The following is a 22445-nucleotide window of genomic DNA, read 5'->3' as shown; positions in this document are numbered from 1 at the left end:
AAATTTTTGGTGGCTAGTAACAGTTGAATGGAAATGTCTGATATTTGCCACATTGCATGTTTATTTTATTAAGTGTGAAATGTACACAAATTCATCAACGTCATAAATATTTGCTCAAAATAAAAAAAAAAAACGGGCAAACAATTTTATGTACTTAGCAAATAACACAAAATAAAAATGCAGAAAAATTTAAAACATTTATCATAATTATTTATGTTTTTTAAATAAAAATATTCCACTAAATAAAAACGAAAAATAAAAAAACTTGGCACAAACTATTGCGGTTTTTATTACAAAAAAAACCTGCAAAACTTCCAAACTAATTCATGTTTAGGTAAAGAAAGAAAGCTGAAGGCAGAATTTATGACCTGACTGCTAAAATGCAACTGCATTATAGTGGCTACATCAAAACCACAAAGTTTATATAAAGTGACATTGATTATTTGTTTTACTTTTTTTTTTCGTTTATTGACATAACTTGGCTTAAAACTACAACCTGTTTATACCCTCTCTGAACAAACAGCTAAACCACAAAAGAAACCACCCAACCGAATTGAAAACAAATATTAATTTTAAAGAATTTATTCAACAAAGTCATAACAATTCTAGAATAAATAATATCACTAAAGTGTAGAAAGCTTCCGGTAAAAATAATTTCACAACTGAAACACTAACATTTAACCACCAGTGATAATATAATATTGAGTAACAAAACTAAAGCAACATCAACACCAACTAAACTTTGTCATTTATTACACCTCTAACTCTCATCACTCATTCCTCAACTAATTCACATATCACTCATACTAAAGACTACAAGACCATGCCTTCAAATGCAAACAATAAAACCCCATTCACCAACAACTCAGCACTATTATCAACACAATACATTCAACATATTGTGCCAACTATCACTACTATCTCTACTAACATTACTATTATTATCATCATCATCATTTCCATTGTACAATCTATGTAGTCTTTTACAACTTTGCCATATATTTTTCATATGTAGTAAGTGTGATATATCGTAAATATTAAATGATAAAGTGTAAATCATTGGTGTGATAAGGTTAGTGTCGGAAAGAGCGACAGACATAGAGGAATGATAGCGGTGATGAGGATGATGACGAGTATAATAATGCTTTGGATGATGAAAATGTTGTTGATGTTGTTTTATAACTCACATAGTTTATTTGTCTTTAAATGTTTAACAAGTCCATTTATCATTAGAATGTCAACTCGGTTGCAAAAAGGGAAATTAGGGTAACTCAAAAATAAGAAAAAAATGGAACAAATTTAAACCAGATATAGATGAGAATAGAGTCTTAAAGGGAACAAGATTTTAAATAAACTATAGACTAGACCAGAGACCAGACTAGACAAACAAAAGAATAGAGACTATAGCAGAGATTAGACTAGAGACAAGACTAGGCTAGCGACTAGATAAGTCTTGAGACTAGACTAGAAACTAGACTAGAGACGATACTAGCCTAGAGACAATATTAGAGACTAGATTTGAGACTACACTAGAAGCTAGAAACTAGACTAGAGACTAGAGACTAGACTAGAGACTAGACTAGAGACTAGACTAGAGACTAGACTAGAGACTAGACTAGAGACTAGACTAGAGACTAGACTAGAGACTAGACTAGAGACTAGACTAGAGACTAGACTAGAGACTAGACTAGAGACTAGACTAGAGACTAGACTAGAGACTAGACTAGAGACTAGACTAGAGACTAGACTAGAGACTAGACTAGAGACTAGACTAGAGACTAGACTAGAGACTAGACTAGAGACTAGACTAGAGACTAGACTAGAGACTAGACTAGAGACTAGACTAGAGACTAGACTAGAGACTAGACTAGAGACTAGACTAGAGACTAGACTAGAGACTAGACTGGAGACTAGACTAGACTAGTCTAAAGACTAGACTACAGACTAGTCTAAAGACTACACTACAGACTAGTCTAAAGACTAGACTACAGACTAGTCTAAAGACTAGACTACAGACTAGTCTAAAGACTAGACTACAGACTAATCTAAAGACCAGACTACAGACTAGTCTAAAGACTAGACTACAGACTAGTCTAAAGACTAGACTACAGACTAGTCTAAAGACTAGACTACAGACTAGTCTAAAGACTAGACTACAGACTAGTCTAAAGACTAGACTACAGACTAGTCTAAAGACTAGACTACAGACTAGTCTAAAGACTAGACTACAGACTAGTCTAAAGACTAGACTACAGACTAGTCTAAAGACTAGACTACAGGCTAGTCTAAAGACTAGACTACAGACTAGTCTAAAGACTAGACTACAGACTAGTCTAATGACTAGACTACAGACTAGTCTAATGACTAGACTACAGACTAGTCTAAAGACTAGACTACAGACTAGTCTAAAGACTAGACTACAGACTAGTCTAAAGACTAGACTACAGACTAGTCTAAAGACTAGACTACAGACTAGTCTAAAGACTAGTCTAAAGACTAGACTACAGACTAGTCTAAAGACTAGACTACAGACTAGTCTAAAGACTAGCCTACAGACTAGACTACAGACTAGTCTAAAGACTAGACTACAGACTAGTCTAAAGACTAGACTACAGACTAGTCTAAAGACTAGACTACAGACTAGTCTAAAGACTAGACTACAGACTAGTCTAAAGACTAGACTACAGACTAGTCTAAAGACTAGACTACAGACTAGTCTAAAGACTAGACTACAGACTAGTCTAAAGACTAGACTACAGACTAGTCTAAAGACTAGACTACAGACTAGTCTAAAGACTAGACTACAGACTAGTGTGAAGACTAGACTACAGACTAGTCTAAAGACTAGACTGCAGACTAGTCTAAAGACTAGACTGCAGACTAGTCTGAAGACTAGACTACAGACTAGTCTAAAGACTAGACTACAGAGTAGTCTAAAGACTAGACTACAGACTAGACTAAAGACTAGACTACAGATTAGATTTAAGAGTTGATTACACCAAACAGTTCTAGCTAGACTGCAGAGTAAACCAGTGACCCAAGCAGAGGCTAGACCTTACTTTGCAGCAAACAGACAAAAATTAGACCTGAGAGTATACACGTTACGAGGAATAGACCTACGCTACGACATATACTGCAACCATTGATTTTGAAAGACTGCAACTTTTTCATGCATGGCTTATGATTGATATTAATTATGAGCTTTTTCATACTGATATCTGCCTTTAAATTGAGTTTCCATATCATGTAAAAATTACCTATACATAATTAAATTTGATAGTTTATTAGCAAAATTAAAATTTATTTAACATGACGTATGATTGATATTAATTATGAGGTGTTTGCATAAAAATCCTCATAACTTTGAAACTATACAATTTATCGCAAATATTTGATGATATTTGGACACATAAAACAAGGGTTTATTAAAGGTATTTACGCTGATATAAAAATTGGTTCAAAATTCATTTAAAATGGAGCAGTTCCGAGAAAATAAAAAAAATTCAAATTACGAAAAAAGATTTTGAATTACCCTAATAAAAGGGCTTAAATTTCTACTATCAATAATACTACTGATGCTGCTTTTTTTACAATTTAACACCTTTCAGTGACACAACAAAACTATGTAGACACAGCAGTATTTATACAAGAACAGTGAAATATTCTAAAACTGGCAAAAAAGTTTACTTAAGCTTATATCATATGTTATTTGTAGTTGCCACTGTCTTTGCATCATATAGATATGTAGACATCTATCACTAAAAAAGAACTCTTCAAAAACAACACTTTAACATGTCTAAAATATGTATGAAAAAGAGTTTAAAAAAAAAATTCAAAATTCTGTTGCTTTTTTTGTGCTGCTGATGATAACTAAAAATTGTTTGAAGTGTTCGAGTATGTATGACAATGTTTGGAATGTGTATAGTGTTAATTGTTGGTATAACAAAATGTTTTTTTGTTGCCATAAAATTGTAGAAAAATTGTAATAGACTATATAATGACAAGCTCACGTACCTCTTACTACGGGTAACAGGAAATTTTTAGTTAAAGTTGAGCTGCAAAGAGAAAGAAAAATATTTGAATTAAAGAAAAATTTTAAATGAAATTGTTTAAAAAGTGTAGGGAATTTAAATAAAAGGTTATTAAAGATATAATTAGAGACTAAATATGAAACTCTATAATTTAAAATTTGAGTATAATTCTAATATTTTTAAGGGGCTTTAAATTATTTCCATGTGTTTTTCCATATCTTCTTTAGTTTGTTTTTTAGGTTAGAAAAAGTTTTAACTTTTTACGCATTTAACCATAAAATTGCCATTTATTGCCAGTTAAACTTTTTTCTTACAACTAAAATCTATCATAAAAAAAGTTTTTGAACAAAAAAAGGAAATTATAAATAATAAAGGCACAGATTAGCAAAGAAAGACAGACAGCACTTAATCATTTTTATCGATTTTTATAGGCAATTTTTGTTCCACTACAGGCCATAAAAAAGACTCAAAATATAATATAATATTATGTTAGAGCTATTTTAGCAATAAAATTAAATGGTGTTAAGACAAAATGAGCTATAGAAACGAAGCTTAGAAACTAAATTTTTTTTGATAATATGTTTAAAGTCCTGATGTTTCTCATTTCCTATAAATGTTGCTAAATTTAATCGAGCTATTTTTAAGCTGTTACCAAGCAAATTTTCTGTTTAATTTTTTACATTTCCTAAAGCTTTACAGTGTCATTAAACACTCACAGTAAGTTTTGTTGTCGTCATTTACTTTATATGCAGACAATATGTATTTTATGTGTGGCAATAAAGCAGGCAGTTTGTTTTTTTGTTTGTTAGTTGTTCTCACTCGCATTGTTTTGCGGTAAAAATTAAAGTACATTTTTAATGGTTTTTAAATTGCACACTTGTGTAGCATTAAGCTTTCTTTTTTTTTAACTGGTCTCTTGTATTTTATAAAATTTATTTCTTGTTTCTGTGTAACTCATAGAGTACAAATGCTGGCTGGATGTGGTACAGTCATTTAAAGTACTTAGCATTGATTTTATTTTTGGGATTTTTTTTAACAGTTGTTAATACTTCAGCAGAATTAGTGGTTGGTGGAGATTTAAAACAGAAATCTTTTGCTTCTTTAGTAAAACTGAAAAAACAAAACAATCCTTTTTTTGTTAAGCTAGAGACTTGAAAGAACGAAAACATTACAAAAATAATTTATATTTAATATAACACTTAATCTTAAAATTTTAAGAAAAATTAAAAAATTCTTAAAAAAAAATAATTTTAAATTTCCAAAATAAATGTTTGATTAAAATTTTTTCTTTACTAAAAAGTAAGTTTTTTTAAATTTATTCCATATTTATTAGCATATTTTCTTAGCTTTCTAAAACAGTTTAAAGTTTTTTTAAATTCAATTTAGTTCCCAAGTTATAAAAGATTTTTCAAATATACCTCATAATTAATATTAATTATACGCCAGAGTATACAAAAATTAGTTTTTGCTTAAAATCATTAAAATAGCAAGAAAACCATGAGTTTTTTTTAACACAAATTGTGGTATATAGAGATACTTTTACTTTATACAAAAATTAATATTAAAATTATAAGAAACCTTTAAAATTTCTTAAAAAATAAAAATTTTAATTTCCAAAAAAAAAAAAAATTATACAAATTTTTCTTAACTAAAATTTAAGTTTTTCTTAAATTTATTCCATATTTATTAGTATATTTCCCTAGCTTTCTAAAACAGCTTAAAGTTTTCTTAAATAACATTCAGTTCTCAAGTTATAAGAGATTTTTCAAATATACCTCATAATTAATATTAATCATACGCCACAGTAAACAAAAATTAGTTTTAGCTTAAAATCATTAAAATAACAAGAAAACCATGAGTTTTTTTTAACACAAATTGTAGCATATGTAGATATTTTTAGTTTTTAAAACAATTAATCTTAAAATTATAAGAATATTACAAAATTTCATAAAAAATAAAAATTTTAAATTTCCAAAAAAAAAAAATGTTTTATACAAATTTTTTCTTCACTAAAATATAAGTTTTTCCTAAATTTGTTTTATTATTAATAGCTTATTTTAGTAGCTTTTTAACTCCATTTAAATTTTTCTTAAACTGAACTTAGTTCTCAAGTTATAAGATATTTTTCAAATATACCTCATAATTAATATTAATCATACGTTAGAGTGAACAAAAATTTGTTTTTATTTAAAATCATTAAAATAAAAAGAAAAACATGAGTTTTTTTCGTACAAATTGTAGTATATGTACATATTTCTACTTTATAAAACAATTCATATTAAAATTATAAGAAAAATTAAAAAAAACTTAAAAAATAAAAATTTTAATTTCCAAAAAACAAGTTTGATATGCATTTTTTCTTTACTAAAATTTTAGATTTTCTTAAATTTATTTCATTAATAATAGCATATTTTTCTGGCTTCCTTATTCCGTTTCAATTTGAGTTATGTAGAAGTTAGTTCTCAAGTAATTAGTTATTTTACAACTATACCTCTTAATTAATATTAATCATACGCTAGAGTATACAGAAATTTGTTTTTATTTAAAATCATTTAAATATAAGGAAAACCAAGTAATTTGTGTAGATATTTCTACTTTATTAAATAATTTATCTTAAAATTTTAAGAAAAATTAAAAAATTCTTAAAAAATAAAAACTTTAATTTCCAAAAAATAAAAATTTGATAAAAAATTTTCTTAACTTAAGTTTAAATTTTTCTTAAATTTATTCCATATTTATAAGCATATTTTCCTAGCTTTCAGTTTAAAGTTTTCTAAAAATAACATTTAGTTCTCAGTTATAAGAGATTTTTCAAATATACCTCATAATTAATATTAATCATACGCTAGAGTATACAAAAATTGGTTTTTGCTTAAAATCTTTAAGACATAAAGAAAACCATCAGATTATTTAACATAAATTGTAGTACATATCTATATTTCTACTTTGTAAAACAATTGATCTTAAAATTATAAGAAAAATTAAAAAATTCTTAAAAAATAAAAATTTTAATTTCCAAAAAAAATTTTTTTCCACAAATTTTTCCTTTAATTAATAAAGTCTTTTTTATTTCTTAGCTTATAGTCCTGTCGTTTTAAATACGTTAAAGTCTTTTTAAAATTTTAAAAAATTTTAAAGTTATTAGACATTTTTTAACCATTTCTCCTAATTAATATTAATCATACGCTATCGTATGACAAAATTTGTTTTTGTTTAAAAACATTAATATAAAAAGAAAATTATAAGATTTGTATAACTTAAACTGAAGAATGCTTAGATATTTCTATTTTATATAACACTGAATCTTATAATTATAATAGCTTAAATTTTATAAAAAAAAAAAAAATATTTTCTAAAAAATTTTTGGAAATAAAATTGTTCCCTTATTAAAACTATTTTGTTTTAAATCTCTTTGAAATGTGTTAGCTCTTTTCCTTGGCTTTCTAAATTCGTTTAAATTTTGTTAAAATGTTAACTATTTCTTAAGTTATTAGAAATTTTGTAACCCTACCTCTTAATTAATATTAATCATACGCCAGAGTAAACAAAAATAAGTTTTTGCTTAAAAATCTTCATATGTAAATCAAATAATGAGATTTTCATAACTTAAATTGTAGTATACTTAGATATTTCCACTTTATATACGATTTCTACATTAAATTATAAGAAAGCTTTAATATTTCTTAAAATTTAAAAATTTTTAATTTCCAAAAAAAAAATATTCACAAATTTTTTCTTTATTAAAAAATATTTTTTTATAAACTTCTTTTACAGTTATTAGCCTATTTGCCTGGCTTTTAAAATCCGTTGAAATTTTTATAAAAGTTTACTTTGTTCTGAAGTTATAAGACATTTTCTAACACTACCTCTTAATTAATATTAATCATACGCCATGGTAAACAAAAAAATAGTTTTTGTTTAAAATCATTAATATATAAAGAAAATCAAGAGTTTTTCAAAGCTTAAGTTGAAGTATACTTAGCAAGCTAATGATTTTAATTCAAAGAAAAAGAAAATCTAAAGTAGTTTATTGTAATTTGAACTAATGATTAAGAACAAAAAAAATTTTAAAATTTTTTTCTGAAAATTTTGAAATGGTTTTATTTATTTAAATAATCCAGTCTTTTAAATTATATTTTAAACCCCATCCAAACAAATTTGGATTTCCTCATTTTCACTAACTTTACACCCAAAAATAATATGTGCTAGACAAATAATAACAAACAAAAAAAAAAAAACAATGCCACCAATTTGTGGTACATTTTTCCTAGTGATATTTTATTTTTCTTGCAAAAAACCTCTCATTTCGTATTTTATCTAACCAAAAAAATAAAAATATTTAATTTTTTTATTTTATTTTAAAATATTTCCAAACATATGTCAATGTCAATAGAGCAGAGGAAGCATATAAAAGCGGCCAACATTTTGAATGGTAATATGATGGTGGTTTTTTATTTTTTTTTATTTTTGTTGGTTGCTCTTTATATATTTTCTTGTTTTTCTCACAGCTCTTTAGAGACACCCCAGGAAAAACCAAAATTTCTGGGTTTTTCTTGGAAATATGTAGATTTTTTTCCCATTCAAGGGGTTTTGGCTGTATTTACATGTTCTATTTTGTTTTTTTTTTTAATAGGAAGGAAATGTAAATTATTTCAATGCAGCTAGAAGTGGTTGGGGATATGAAAAAAGAAAGCAATAAAACAAAAATATAGAAATAAATAAAAAATAGGAAATGTTAAATTAAAATAAAATTAAGAAGCCAAAAGTGCATAATTTTTAGGAATTTCTAGATAAAAATAGATAACAGCAATATTATTAAGTTTTAGTAACAAAATTCATTCAATTTCTAACAAATATTAAAAATTTAAGGTTCGAAGGACCATTAATTTTCAAATTGACTATAACTGAAAAAATCATAGCAATTATGTAAATTGAAATGAATCTTGTTATATTTTCACTGTTTTTTAATTAGAAAATGTAACATAATGTTGCTCTAATTAGTAACCCTGGTTACCATTATCCCTACAAGTCATTAAAATACCAATTAGTTTTAATCATATAATGTTGGCGTTTTTTTTTTGCAAAAAAAAATATATAAACTATGTTAATAAAATTAATTAAATTTTTATAATAAATACCACATTATACAGACTATTTTTTTATTATATAATAAAAAACTAACAATTAAATTTTATTTGTAAAGTAGTGAAAAAAAGAATATTCAATTTTTTTTTATTTTGATTTTATGAAAACTGCACGAGCATTTGTTAAATAATTTATAACACATAGAGAATATATTAAATTACTTTACAAATAATTTTGTTACAAAATGTAAATTAATTATGTATTGGTTATAAAAATAAAGGCTATTCATTTCAAAAGTTCTTTAGAGAGAATTTTTAAGATCTTAGGAAATAAGCTCAGTAATAATTCTAGTTATTATTCAAATAAATAATACTTAATTTTATTATATCCTTCATCATGAGTGGAAAGGAACCTTTAAGAGCTAGAAAATATAAATTTAATTAGACAACATTTATTTTAGAGGTATTCCAGCTGATTCTAAAAAGTCTAAGGTTAGAAGGACCAATAAAAATTAATATAAAATTGAATATTGGGACGTGGCCTGCTAGATAATTAAAGATAAATATAGTATTTATCTTTAATTATCTAAGTTAAGTTAAGTTTAAATAACAATATTCATTATATAGCACTTAAACTGGAGCCTAAAAGTCTAAGTCTAAGGTTCGAAGGACCAATATAAATTTCTTTCAAATTGAATATATAAAAGAATATGCAATGCTACGTTTTATTACACAAGTCTTTCTAACTACTATGAAATAATTTAAGGTTCGAAGGACCAAATCCTTTCAAATTGTAGTTCTTTAAATTTAATGATTTAATGGAATTTAATATAAATTACATTAATCAGCATTTATATTAGAGGTATTCCAGCAAATTTTAAAAAGTCTAAGGTTCGAAGGACCAATAAAAATTATTATATAAAATTGAATATTAGGTCGTCTCCTGCTAGATAATTAAAGATAAATACTATTAAGTTAAGTTTAAATAAAAATATTCATTATATAGCACTTAAACTGGAGCCTATCTATCAAATGTGAAAAAGTCTAAGGTTCGAAGGACCAATATAAATTTCTCTCAAATTGAATAGATAAAAGAATATAAAATGCTGCGTTTTATTAAACAAGTCTTTCTACCAAATATGAAATAATTAAAGGTTCGAAGGACCAAAGCCTTTCTAATTGTTGACTATTATTTAAAAAACTCCTAGCAAAACTAAGGGAAATACTTTTCAACAGTTCTTTCATACAGCTAATGACTAACACTGTGTGTAAATTTTTATGTCATGGAAATATAACCGTATACGGACATCACTACATGATAAAAGACCAAAAAAAATGCCCGTGCACTTTTGTTTTTATGGGCCCCCAAATATTTGGGGCCTCGATGTAATTTTAGCAAAAAAATTGATCATTTTCGCAGGCTCATATCTTGCAAACCGTTCGGAATTTTGATTTACTCTCTGAGTCAAAGTTGTAGCCCTTGTCATAAAGAACAAAAATTGTAAACATATAAAATCAAAAAAATTTCATCTTCAAGATCAAAATTGCAAAAAACTTTAAAAAATTCGAAAATAAAAAAATTAAAAAAGAAAACAAAAATTTTGAAGAAAAATTAAAAAAAAACAATTTAAAAAGAAAAAAAATTTGTTAAATGTTTTAGACTTTAGTACTGGCCATTGTTAGCTATGGCAACATCTTTCTGGCAACATATGGAATCCGACCAAAAAGAAGTGATCATCTTTTGAGACCAATAATGAGACCAAAAACACTTTCACCATAAGCTTCGGTAAGCAATCGTTGTACAAAATTTTTGAAGCCAAAAAAAACTTTGTTGTTTACACTATAATGTTCAATAACTAAGGGAGAATAAATGACAGAAATGTATCCATCAAAATGACTTATAAATGAAAATGCAAACTAAAGCCAATACTTAAAGCTTCAAGCCTCGTTATAAAAAATAGCTGATCATTTTGTTTAATATTCTCTAAATGCTAATAAAAGGCGGAAAAAATAATATGGGGGATTTATTATTCTATATCTATTGTAAATCCCCCATTTTGAAGTCATATAAATAAAATTATTATAATTTTTTTATTTTTTCCGCCTTTTATTAGCATTTAGAGAATATTAAACAAAATTATCAGCTATTTTTTATAACCAGGCTTGAATCTGTAAGTATTGGCTTTAGTTTGCATTTTCATTTATTAAAATCGACTAAACATTTTAGAAATTATAAGCGCTTTGCCAAAAATAGTCAATATTAATATTAATCATACGTACCGTGGTATTATTACAGCAAAATGGCATGCTGACAGGTGATAAGGCTGGCAATAAAAGTGAAATACACTACCTTTCCTTTAGATAATGTAACTTTAGCCGGGAATTCCAAATATTGACCGTAAATCCCCCATTTTTGAGTCATACACAAAATATTTCCGCCTGTTCGTCTGTATGTTGAAATCATCTTTCCGAAGCCACCAAATAACTTGCAGGCATAATTGATACATCAATTTATCCGCTATAGCCCCACTTATTGATTCATATTTAAAATCGAAGAAAATTTACCTACAAATGGCTGTGATATAAACAAAAAACCCCGACTACCTCGATTTGTTCACCTATTTTTCAAATTTTTTTTTTCACTAATTTTTTTCACCTCGATTGTTCGCCTGTTTATCACAAATTTTTTTCACCAGTTTCTTCTTTCACCAAATTCGACTACCTCGGTTTTTTACCTTTTTTTTGAAAACAAATTTTTTCGTAATTTTTCAAAAATTTTATAATGAATTGAATACCCTTGAATTAAAATAAAAATTCATTAGTCAGCATATGTAATGACGGATTTTCTGTTTTTTGTTGAGATTTCATTTTAATTGTTGGAAAACTTCAACGAATTGACAATCAAATGATTGAAATTAACTTTAATTTACAACTCAAGCGTATTAAATTTAATGTTGCCATAAAACAAAGGAATTTAAATTAAATTTTAATGGAAAAACCATTGTAAAGCAGTAAATTTTTGAAACAGAACGGACAATAAACTATTTTAAATTTGCAAGCAGCATTTCAAAGTCATATAACTATTCAATTAGTTCGAAATTTGAACTAGCAATAGAGAGGGACTTAATAATAGTATGATTTTCTATAATTTTTTCTAACACATTATACATCTCTCCCTTTTTCATTAGCTTATCGCTAAAGTGACAACATTCCTTTCTCAATTACTTCCCCTGATTTGCTGGAATTTTTTTTCTCTTCGTTGTCATGACCAACTGAAGCGTTAATAAAAAACACTACAAAGTAAATGAATATTTAACAAAAGAAAAGTGCTGATAAAATACAATTGAAATTGTATGACGATGACAATGGCGATTTCTGATGATACCCTTTCTTTTTTTTTTGCGCAAATATTTTGTTTAATTAGAGGGTCTTTTTTGTTTGCATACAAAAAATAACTGAGTGGCAAAATAAACAAATAGAAGGACAAATAAATAAACAAACAAACACCCAGCTACAAAGAGTAGAGTTATTAAAAAGCAGCAGAAAAAATTTTTTGAAAAAAAAACAAATATTAAATCAATAGCAGACTTTAGTTAATGTTTACATTAATGGTTAAATAAATGCGAATTTTAAAGCAAATAAATAAATAAAGTCAAAGTAATTTAAGACAAAATAAAGGGATGAGTTTTACAATAAACAGAAATGATGTTTTTTTTAATAATTTTAAAATAAGAAAACTTATTTAAATATTCTTAAGAAAATTGTACCACAGTTTTATTATTTTCTATAGCAAATAATGCTGGATTTAATGGCTTTCCATTGATGTACTCTTTATTAAAATCTCTTGATAACTGCAATAGTTATGGCAATTTTAGTAAAATAACTTTTAATTAATATTACTCATACGCTCAGTACACCAAAAATGTTATCTGAATGCTTTTGAAGGTAAAAATATATTATTTTAACATTTAGTTACATTACTTCGCATTAGAAATTATATTTCTAAATAAAATTCTACTGTATAAGCTCAATAAAAAATGCTAAATATGAATAATTTTAAAAATTAACCTACAAAAGTAAATTTTAATTCATAAAAAAATATTTGTATTTGGATGGCTTTTTATTTCCTACACCAGGAGAGTATTATTTTATATATAAGTTTTTGATTCCATTTGTAATTTCTACATTTTTCAATTGAGACCCCAAAAGGATATATATTCTAGATCGTTATCTATAGAAGAGACGATATAGCCATATTTGTCTGTCCGTCTGTATGTTGAAATCTGCTTTCCGTAGCTTCAAAATAACTTATATAAATGATTCATACATCAATATATCCGCTATAGTCCCGGTTCGGCTGTTACTTAAAAATCGAGAAAATCGGTCCACAAATGGCTGAGGTATTTGCCAAAAATCACGACAACCTTGATTTTTGACCTATTTATATATTTGATTTATATTTGGATTACTAAGTCATTAATAAAAACAATATGGATATCCAATGATAGATATTTTAAAGAACTTTCCAACGAATTATATAACGCCATAGTAATTCGGACCTACAATGGGTCAAAATCGGAAAAAAATATTTTTTAACCCAATTTTTTTTTGACAAAAAAAATTTTTTTCAACATAATTTTTTTTCACTATCACAGTACAATACGAAAAAAGTAACCATATACGGACACCACTACGTGATAAAAGACCCATGTCCAGTTTTGTCCAAAGTCATGCCCCAAAGATTTGTGGCCTTGGTGTAATTTTTGCAAAATAGTGATCATTTTCTCAGGCTCATATCTTGCAAACAGTTAGGAGTTTTGATTTACTTTCTGAAACAAAGTTGTAGCCCTTGTCATAGAGAACAAAAATTTTGAACATATAAAATCAAAAATACTTTATCTTCAACATCAAAATCGCAAAAAACTTTAAAAAAATTGATTTTTTTACCTTTTTTTCCCTGTTCAGGTGCATAGGTAGCAAACCGTTCAAAATTCAAGGAAACAATCATCTACAAAAATGTACCTAAGGCCGCAATAAACAACTTTCTAGAACATATGAACTTCCTAGAAATGATTCTTAATACCATTTAGGTAGGTCAAAATAAGTTAGTAAGAAAAATCTAAAGGAATTAAGTGTTTTGGGCCATAAACTATTAAATTATTATAAACTAAAGCATACTTTTAGGCAACTTTAAAAAAATTTATTTCTAAATTCTAAGTTTTTGGGATTTTGATCTTTGATCCAGGAAACAATCATCTACAAAAATGTACCTAAGGCCGCAATAAACAACTTTCTATGAACATATGAACTTCCTAGGAATGATTCTTAATACCATTTAGGTAGGTCAAAATAAGTTAGTAAGAAAAATCTAAAGGAATTAAGTGTTTTGGGCCATTAACTATTAAATCATTATAAACTAAAGCATACTTTTAGGCAGCTTTAAAAAAATTTATTTCTAAATTCTAAGTTTTTGCGATTTTGATCTTGAAGTTGAAGATTTTTTGATTTTATATGTTCACAATTTTTGTTCTTTATGACAAGGGCTACAAACTTTTCAGAGAGTAAATTAAAATTCCGAACTGTTTGCAAGATATGAACCTGAGCAAATTATCACTTTTATGCAAAAATGTACATCGAGCCCCCAAATCTTTGGGGTCCTATAAAAGAAAAAGTACATGACCTTGGGTAAAACTGGGAGACACGGGTCTTTTTTTTGGTCTTTTATCATGTAGTGATGTCCGTATATGGTTATATTTTCATGATTTAAAAAATTACACACAGTGCTAGTCATTAGCTGTATGAAAGAACAGTTAAAAAGTATTTCCCATAGTTTTGCTAGGAGTTTTTTAAACAATGCTTTACAATTTGAAAGGATTTGGTCCTTCGAACCTTTAATTATTTCATATTTGGTAGAAAGACTTGTTTAATAAAATGTAGCATTTTATATTCTCTTATATATTCAATTTGAGAGAAATTTATATTGGTCCTTCGAACCTTAGACTATTTCACATTTGATAGTAAGGCTCCAGTTTAAGTGCTATATAATGAATATTGTTATTTAAACTTAACTTAATAGTATTTATCTTTAATTATCTAGCAGGAGACGACCTAATATTCAATTTTATATTGATTTTTATTGGTCCTTCGAACCTTAGACTTTTTAAAATTTGCTAGAATGCCTCTAATATAAATGTTGATTAATGTAATTTATATTAAATTCCATTAAATCCTTAAATTTAAAGAACTGTTTGCAAGATATGAGCCAAAGAAAATTATCACTTTATTGCAAAAATGACACCGAGGCCCCAAATCTTTGGGGGCCTATACAAAAAGTGCATGACTTTGGGTAAAACTGGGAGACACTGGTATATTTTGTTGATCTTTTATTACGTTGTGGTGTCCGTATATGGTTATATTTCCATGAAAATTACACACCGTGTAATGATAGTTAAACTAATTTTGTTATTATCATAATTTTTTTAACTTTTTACATTGTTGACATGATGTAAACAATTAACAAATACAATTGCTTTAGTTAAAGAAAATAATGATGATTTGCAATTAGTTAATGAATTTTACTTATTTTACATTGTTGACACCATGTAAATAACAAGTAAATAATACCAGAATGGCATTTTTATTACTTAAACATTCATTATTTGCCATAATATCAATAAATTTACATTGTTGACACTATGTAAATTGCATGTAAATAATGTAAAATTTTTGATAAATTAGGTTATCATTATAATTTTTTACATTGTTGACATGATGTAAATAATTGATTTAAATCTTTTTTTCAGGAAAAATATATTTCAAGTTTTTTTTTATAAATTAAGTCATATTTTATTTAAATTGTTGTTTTTTTTTTGATAATTGTTTTCATGACTCTTATCTTTGTTTCCTTTTTAATAAATCTAGTTCTTGCTTTTTACTTCCATTTTTATCCATTTTTTAATCTGTCTCTATTATGTCTTAACATGACTTTTAAGATTTTTCTTATCTCGTGTTGACTTTACGTAAACGTTATTTTGAATTGTAATTAATTTGAAATTACTGTTTATGTAGAAAACATTGATTAGTTGCATTTCATTTAATCCAATTTTCTATTTTACATATTTACATATATTTACTCATGTATGTAAATTAGTTTCACTGGTAGATAAATTTGAACAAGTGACAATTTCGTTTTGAAAACATTTAACAACAGGATTTTGAAATTCTATAAGCGATTAAATGTATGAGTGGGTTTTAGATTTTATGCGCCATGAACTAGAGCAATACTAGATTATATTGTTTATTTTATTATTATTGGAACTGGCTGTTTCGAAACAAAAATAAAAAAAATACTAGTTTAATTTTAATAAATAGTTTGTTAATTGCTAATTGGGTGGGTGTTCTTTTTCATTTATTTTATTTAAATCTTTTGACAAGCTGACAATGACTTGTAAGTTAAAGCAGTTAATGTGATACTAAAATATATAGAAAACAGGTAGTAATCTGATGTAAATTTGCAATAATAAATAGTTAAAGTTATAACAAACAGCTTTAGAAACATTAAATTTAATTTATTATTATATTAAGATTATGCTAACAAATAATAATTATAATCAATGGTTTTGAAATAAATAAATTAAAACAGATATTAATATTAAATTTACCTTTAAAACTTAATGATTTTTTTTCTTAATGAATTAAATTGTTTAGAAAACTATAGGAAATATTTAAATACATTAATTTACATTGTTTACACTATGGAAATAATAAAAAATTTATCAAAAAAACCTTTCATAGAAAATTTGTATTTTTTACATTGTTGACATTGGGTAAACAATTAAAAAATACTCTTAAAATTGCTTTACCTTAAGAAAATAATGATGAAATTTTATTATTCAATGAAATTTACATTTTTTACATTGTTGACATTATGTAAATTATATGTAAATAACAAAAAATTTACTAACAACTCTTTTAATGCTTAATATTTAAGATATTTTTCATTAATTTTAATTGTTTACATTATTGACATTATGTAAACAATTGGTAAATAACATGTAAATAACTGAATTTTACAAAAATAATGATCATAACTAAATGCTTGATTAAATACACACCATTTACATTGTTGACACTATGTAAACAATTAATGTAAACTATTAAAACTGCTTTATTTCAAGAAAATAATGAAGACATGTAATTAGTTAATGAAATTTACATATTTTACATTGTTGACATTGTGTAAATTATATGTAAATAATAAGAAATTTACTAAAATCTCTTTAAAGGCATAAAATTTAAGATATTTTTCATTAATTTCAATTGTTTACATTATTGACATTATGTAAACAATTGGTAAATAACATGTAAATAACTGTATTTCACAAAATTAATGATGATTTATAAATGCTTGATTAAATACACATAATTTACATTGTTGACATTATGTAAACAATTGGTAAATAATGCTAAAATTTAACTATTTACCGAAATAATGATAATTTACAATTGCTTAACAAAATTAAATTTAGTTTACATTGTTGACATTATGTAAATTATATGTAAATAACAAGACAATTACTGAAAACTCCTATAAAACTTAAAATGTAAGACATTTTTCATTAATTTCAATTGTTTACATTGTTGACATTATGTAAACAATTGGTAAATAACAGGTAAATAACTGTATTTTACAAAAATAATGATCATAACCAAATGCTTTATTAAATACACATAATTTACATTGTTGACACTATGTAAACAATTGGTAAATAATGCTAAAATAGAATTATTTTACTGAAATAATGATAATTTACAATTGCTTAACAAAATTATATTTAGTTTACATTGTTGACTTTATGTAAATTATATGTAACTAACAAGAAATTTACTAAAATCTCTTTAAAGGCATAAAATTTTAGATATTTTTCATTAATTTCAATTATTTACATTATTGACATTATGTAAACAATTGGTAAATGACATGTAAATAACTATATTTTACAAAACTAATTATGATATCTAAATACTAGATTAAATATTCGTAATTTACATTGTTGACATTATGTAAACAATTGGTAAATAAGGCTAAAATTAAAATATTTTATCGAACTTATAACAATTTTCACTAATTTTATTACTTTACATTATTGACATTGTGTAAACAATTGCTAAAAAACAAATAAATGGGTTTCTTTCCCCCTAATTTAAGCTAATTTTAATTCTCTACATTGTTGACATTATGTAAATAATGCTAAAATTGAATTATTTTACCAAAATAATGCTAAATAATTAATTTCACATAAAAAACGAATTTGCTGTGACATGACTAAAATAATTAAAAATAGAAAATACTCGTATATTTATAAAAAAAAAAAATAAAATCCAAGCATTTCATCACGCAGCTGGTTTGTTGTCAACCTCTAGTGTGAACAACAGATAAATTGCAACAATGCCAAAGAAAACTTAACAAGTAGAAAATAATATTAAATAAATTTTGGCGCCTGGTAATTGTTAGATATTTCTATTCTATGAATGTGGCCACTTTAAGCAGCAAACAAAACAGCAGTGTACAGAGCATGTAGCAGCAACAACAATAATAATAATAACAACATCAATTGTTTACATAATACAGCATCATTGCCCGTAATGTTATGCTGTCATCAGCACAAACATAAGCAAAGCACAGTGGGTGTTTAAGCAAGAAAATGTTGAACAAGAAATTAACTTCCAACTACCACAGCTTTAAATACAGTTTTTTTAGTTTAAATCAATAAAATAAATTAAAAAGAATTGGAATTCTAATCAAACATCATTTTTATTTTCAACCTTCGTTCCACTGTTCCTAATATTTTTAAAAATTTTTTTTTATATTTTTCACATTTTCTCCTTTTCCATTCCACAGTGCAGTTAGTTGACTCTTTGGTCATTTACAGTTTCCTTTCATTACATTTTCCCCAAGTATTTTCTAACTTGGTCATGGTTTAAATCTTAAATCACGTAGTTATTGTTCCAGACTCTCCCGTCTGGCTCAGCTTCTTTTGCTCATTATTGTCATTCCTTTTTAGATTTTTATTTTCTATTCCTCTGTCATTTTCTATTGCTGGCCATTCCAGTGCTTTGTCATTTTGACAGTTTAGTTTAGCAGTAACGTGTTAAGTTGTGCGTAATTAGTGTATGAACACAGCATGATTTTTGCTTTATTTTCATTTATGAATGTGGCCCTTTTGAGTATGTCCTTTGTAACTCCTGGCCTAATGGCATTTTATTATATACATTTTAATGGCTTTATTAGCAGCTTAAAGCTTAAAAGTCTGCACACTGTGGGCCAACAAATTCATTATAATTAATAATGTTTTCGCAACAGCTATTATTTGTTAAAGTGGAGCGGCGAGAGCTTTTGGCTGAGATTCAACAAAAACTTGAAATCATTAAGAAAATGGGAATATGTAAGAAGGAAGCAGGAAAGGAGTTGAAAATGTCACGAAATTTATAATAATAACTAGCAAATAATAGTATTAATAATGAATTTATTGTTTTGGAACTATTAATTAACTTGTTTAAATGAAAGTTTGTTGTAATTAATTAAAAACAATAGTATTTACTAAAGAGTTATAATTAATCATATTGTATAAGAACTTTTGCATAAGAACAAGAAGCTTTAGTAAACTTTTGAGAAAAAAGTTTGTAGTTCAGTGATATAAAAGTATTTATATCTTTACTAGAGATTTTTCTTAGCCAGCTTTATTAACGGGTTTTCATTAGAAGCTTTTTGTTTAAAATCATAATTAAAAGCCTAAAGAAAATGATTAATTTAAAGACTTTATTAAAGCTTTTTATTTAAAAGGTGTCTTTGATTTGTAAAACTTTTCTGTTTACAGTTTTTTATAATTGTTACAGCTTTTTATAAAAACTTTGTTAAAGCTTTGTAAAAGATTTTTATATAAAAGCTTAGTTAAAGCTTTTTATATCAAATCTTTGTAAAAGCTGTAAAAGCTTTTTAGATAAAACCTTTGCAAAAGCTTTTTAGATAAAAGCTTAGTTAAAGCTTTTTATATGAAATCTTTGAAAAAGCTTTTTATATAAAATCTTTGTAAAAGCTTTTTATGTAAAAGCTTTGCTTTTTGTATTAAAGCTTTGCTTTTTGTATTAACGCTTTGTTAAAGCTTTTTGTAGAAAAGCTTTTTATATAAAAGCTTTGTTACAGCTTTTTATATAAAAGCTTTGTTACAGCTTTTTATATAAAAGCTTTGTTACAGCTTTTATATAAAAGATTTGTTAAAGCTTTTTATACAAAAGCTTTGTAAAAGCTTTTTACACAAAAGCTTTGTTAAAGCTTTTTATACAAAAGCTTTGTTAAAGCTTTTTATACAAAAGCTTTGTTAAAGCTTTTTATACAAAAGCTTTGTTAAAGCTTTTTATACAAAAGCTTTGTTAAAGCTTTTTATACAAAAGCTTTGTTAAAGCTTTTTACACAAAAGCTTTGTTAAAGCTTTTCATACAAATGCTTTGTTAAAGCTTTTTATACAAAAGCTTTGTTAAAGCTTTTTATACAAAAGCTTTGTTAAAGCTTTATATACAAAAGCTTTGTTAAAGCTTTATATGCAAAAGTTTTGTTAAAACAATTTTTAAATATGTTATAATAATACAAGGTTTGATTAAGCCGTTTATAATAAATCGATTTGTTGAACTTTTGCAATAGACATTTTTATTTAAAAATAAGTTGGAATATAAATTTTGTAATAAAAAGCTTGTTTCAACTTTTGTAATAAAAAGTTCGATAGAATCTCGCTTAACTAAAAGCTCTATCAAAGCCTTTATAATAAAACCCCATTTAAAAGCTTTTTAGTTAATAGCATTATTAATGTTTTTTTCTTTAAAAGCTTCATAAAAACATATCGCTGAAGCTTTGTTCGAAAGCTTACAGCTTTTGATTACAAAGTGTTTTCGCAACTTTATTAATATTTTATTAAAACTTGTTCCAGCTGATCTGATTTATGATCAAGATTGCTTTAAATTTTGTTACTTTTCTTAAGTGACTCATTAGAATCTTATAAATGTTTTTCATCTAAACACGAACAAAAAAAAATTTACAAATCTAAAGTGTCATGTTTTATTTCAAAAAACATTTCCAACGCAAAAAAACATTTGTCTGTAAATATTACAAAAAAAAAGAAAAAAACATTTGTTTGTTTAAATAAAATCTGACATTTATAACCATTTAAAATTCTATTTATTATGTTCTCTGATAAAACTACCAACCAAATACATACTAAAAACGACAAAGTTTCTTAAACCAAAAAAAAAAAGAGGAAAAAAACATCACAGATACAAACAAAATTTATACATATCATTAACATTTTACATTATGACCTTAGTTTGTTGTTAAAGTCTGACTTTAAGTCATGTTATGAATGGTTTAGTGGCTGACTTTAACTATTTGTGCACAGTTTTTTCGTTCATTGCAACAAAATATGAAGCATTCTACTAAGCGACAGGGGGAGGCCAAAGGAAATTGGACATTTTATAAAAAATTTATAAAGGAAAAATATGTTTTGTATAAAATAAAATTAAATATGAAAATAATTATGAAATCTTTGCATATATTTTCTGTAAATATCTGCAAAAATAGTAATTTAGTGAAAATGGCCCTTATTTAATTGTACATCCCCTGTTGATTGCACATAACTAATATTTCTTGTGTATAGTTTTTTTTTAACTTAAACCATTATATATGTGAGATATTACAGTTTCCATGGCTGATTGTTGGTGGTGTCTCCTCTAGTGGTGGTGGTGGTGTCATGATATCGTATCATTTCATACATTGTCTTTTAGCTTATGGTCTCTATAAAAACTCATACGTAACGTTTGCATGTGTGTAGATTTACCTCATAATTTTTAACTTAATATTTTTTTTCTTTTATTTAGCTTTAGCTGCAGTTATTTCTAGTCATGGTAGTAGAAGTTTTTTTCCAAAGTGTTTATATTTAAAGTTTTGTGTTCTGTGTTTGTTTGTCTTACTTCTACTTAAGTTCTGGCCAATAAATTGTTAAGAGATAAAAATTTGACAATAACTGTTTATTTTTATAAGACTCTACGTAAATATGTATATTAGGGTGGTGGTTTTTTTCTTTGGAGATCCTCATTAAAAACAGTTTTGCCTTAAAAAGCTTATTGAAGGCTTTTGTTGTAACAAAAAGCTATTGCAATATAATATTTCTTAAAAGCTTTTTTTATAAAAAGCTTGTGAAAAGCTTTTGTAATAAAAATCGTCTGCAAAAGTTTTGTAATAAAAACCTTTTGTAATGTAAAGCTCGTCAAAAGCTTTTCTGAT

This window comes from Calliphora vicina, chromosome 2 (assembly GCF_958450345.1).
Source record: "Calliphora vicina chromosome 2, idCalVici1.1, whole genome shotgun sequence".
NCBI lineage: Eukaryota > Metazoa > Arthropoda > Insecta > Diptera > Calliphoridae > Calliphora > Calliphora vicina.
Note: the sequence above shows the minus strand (reverse complement) of the source record.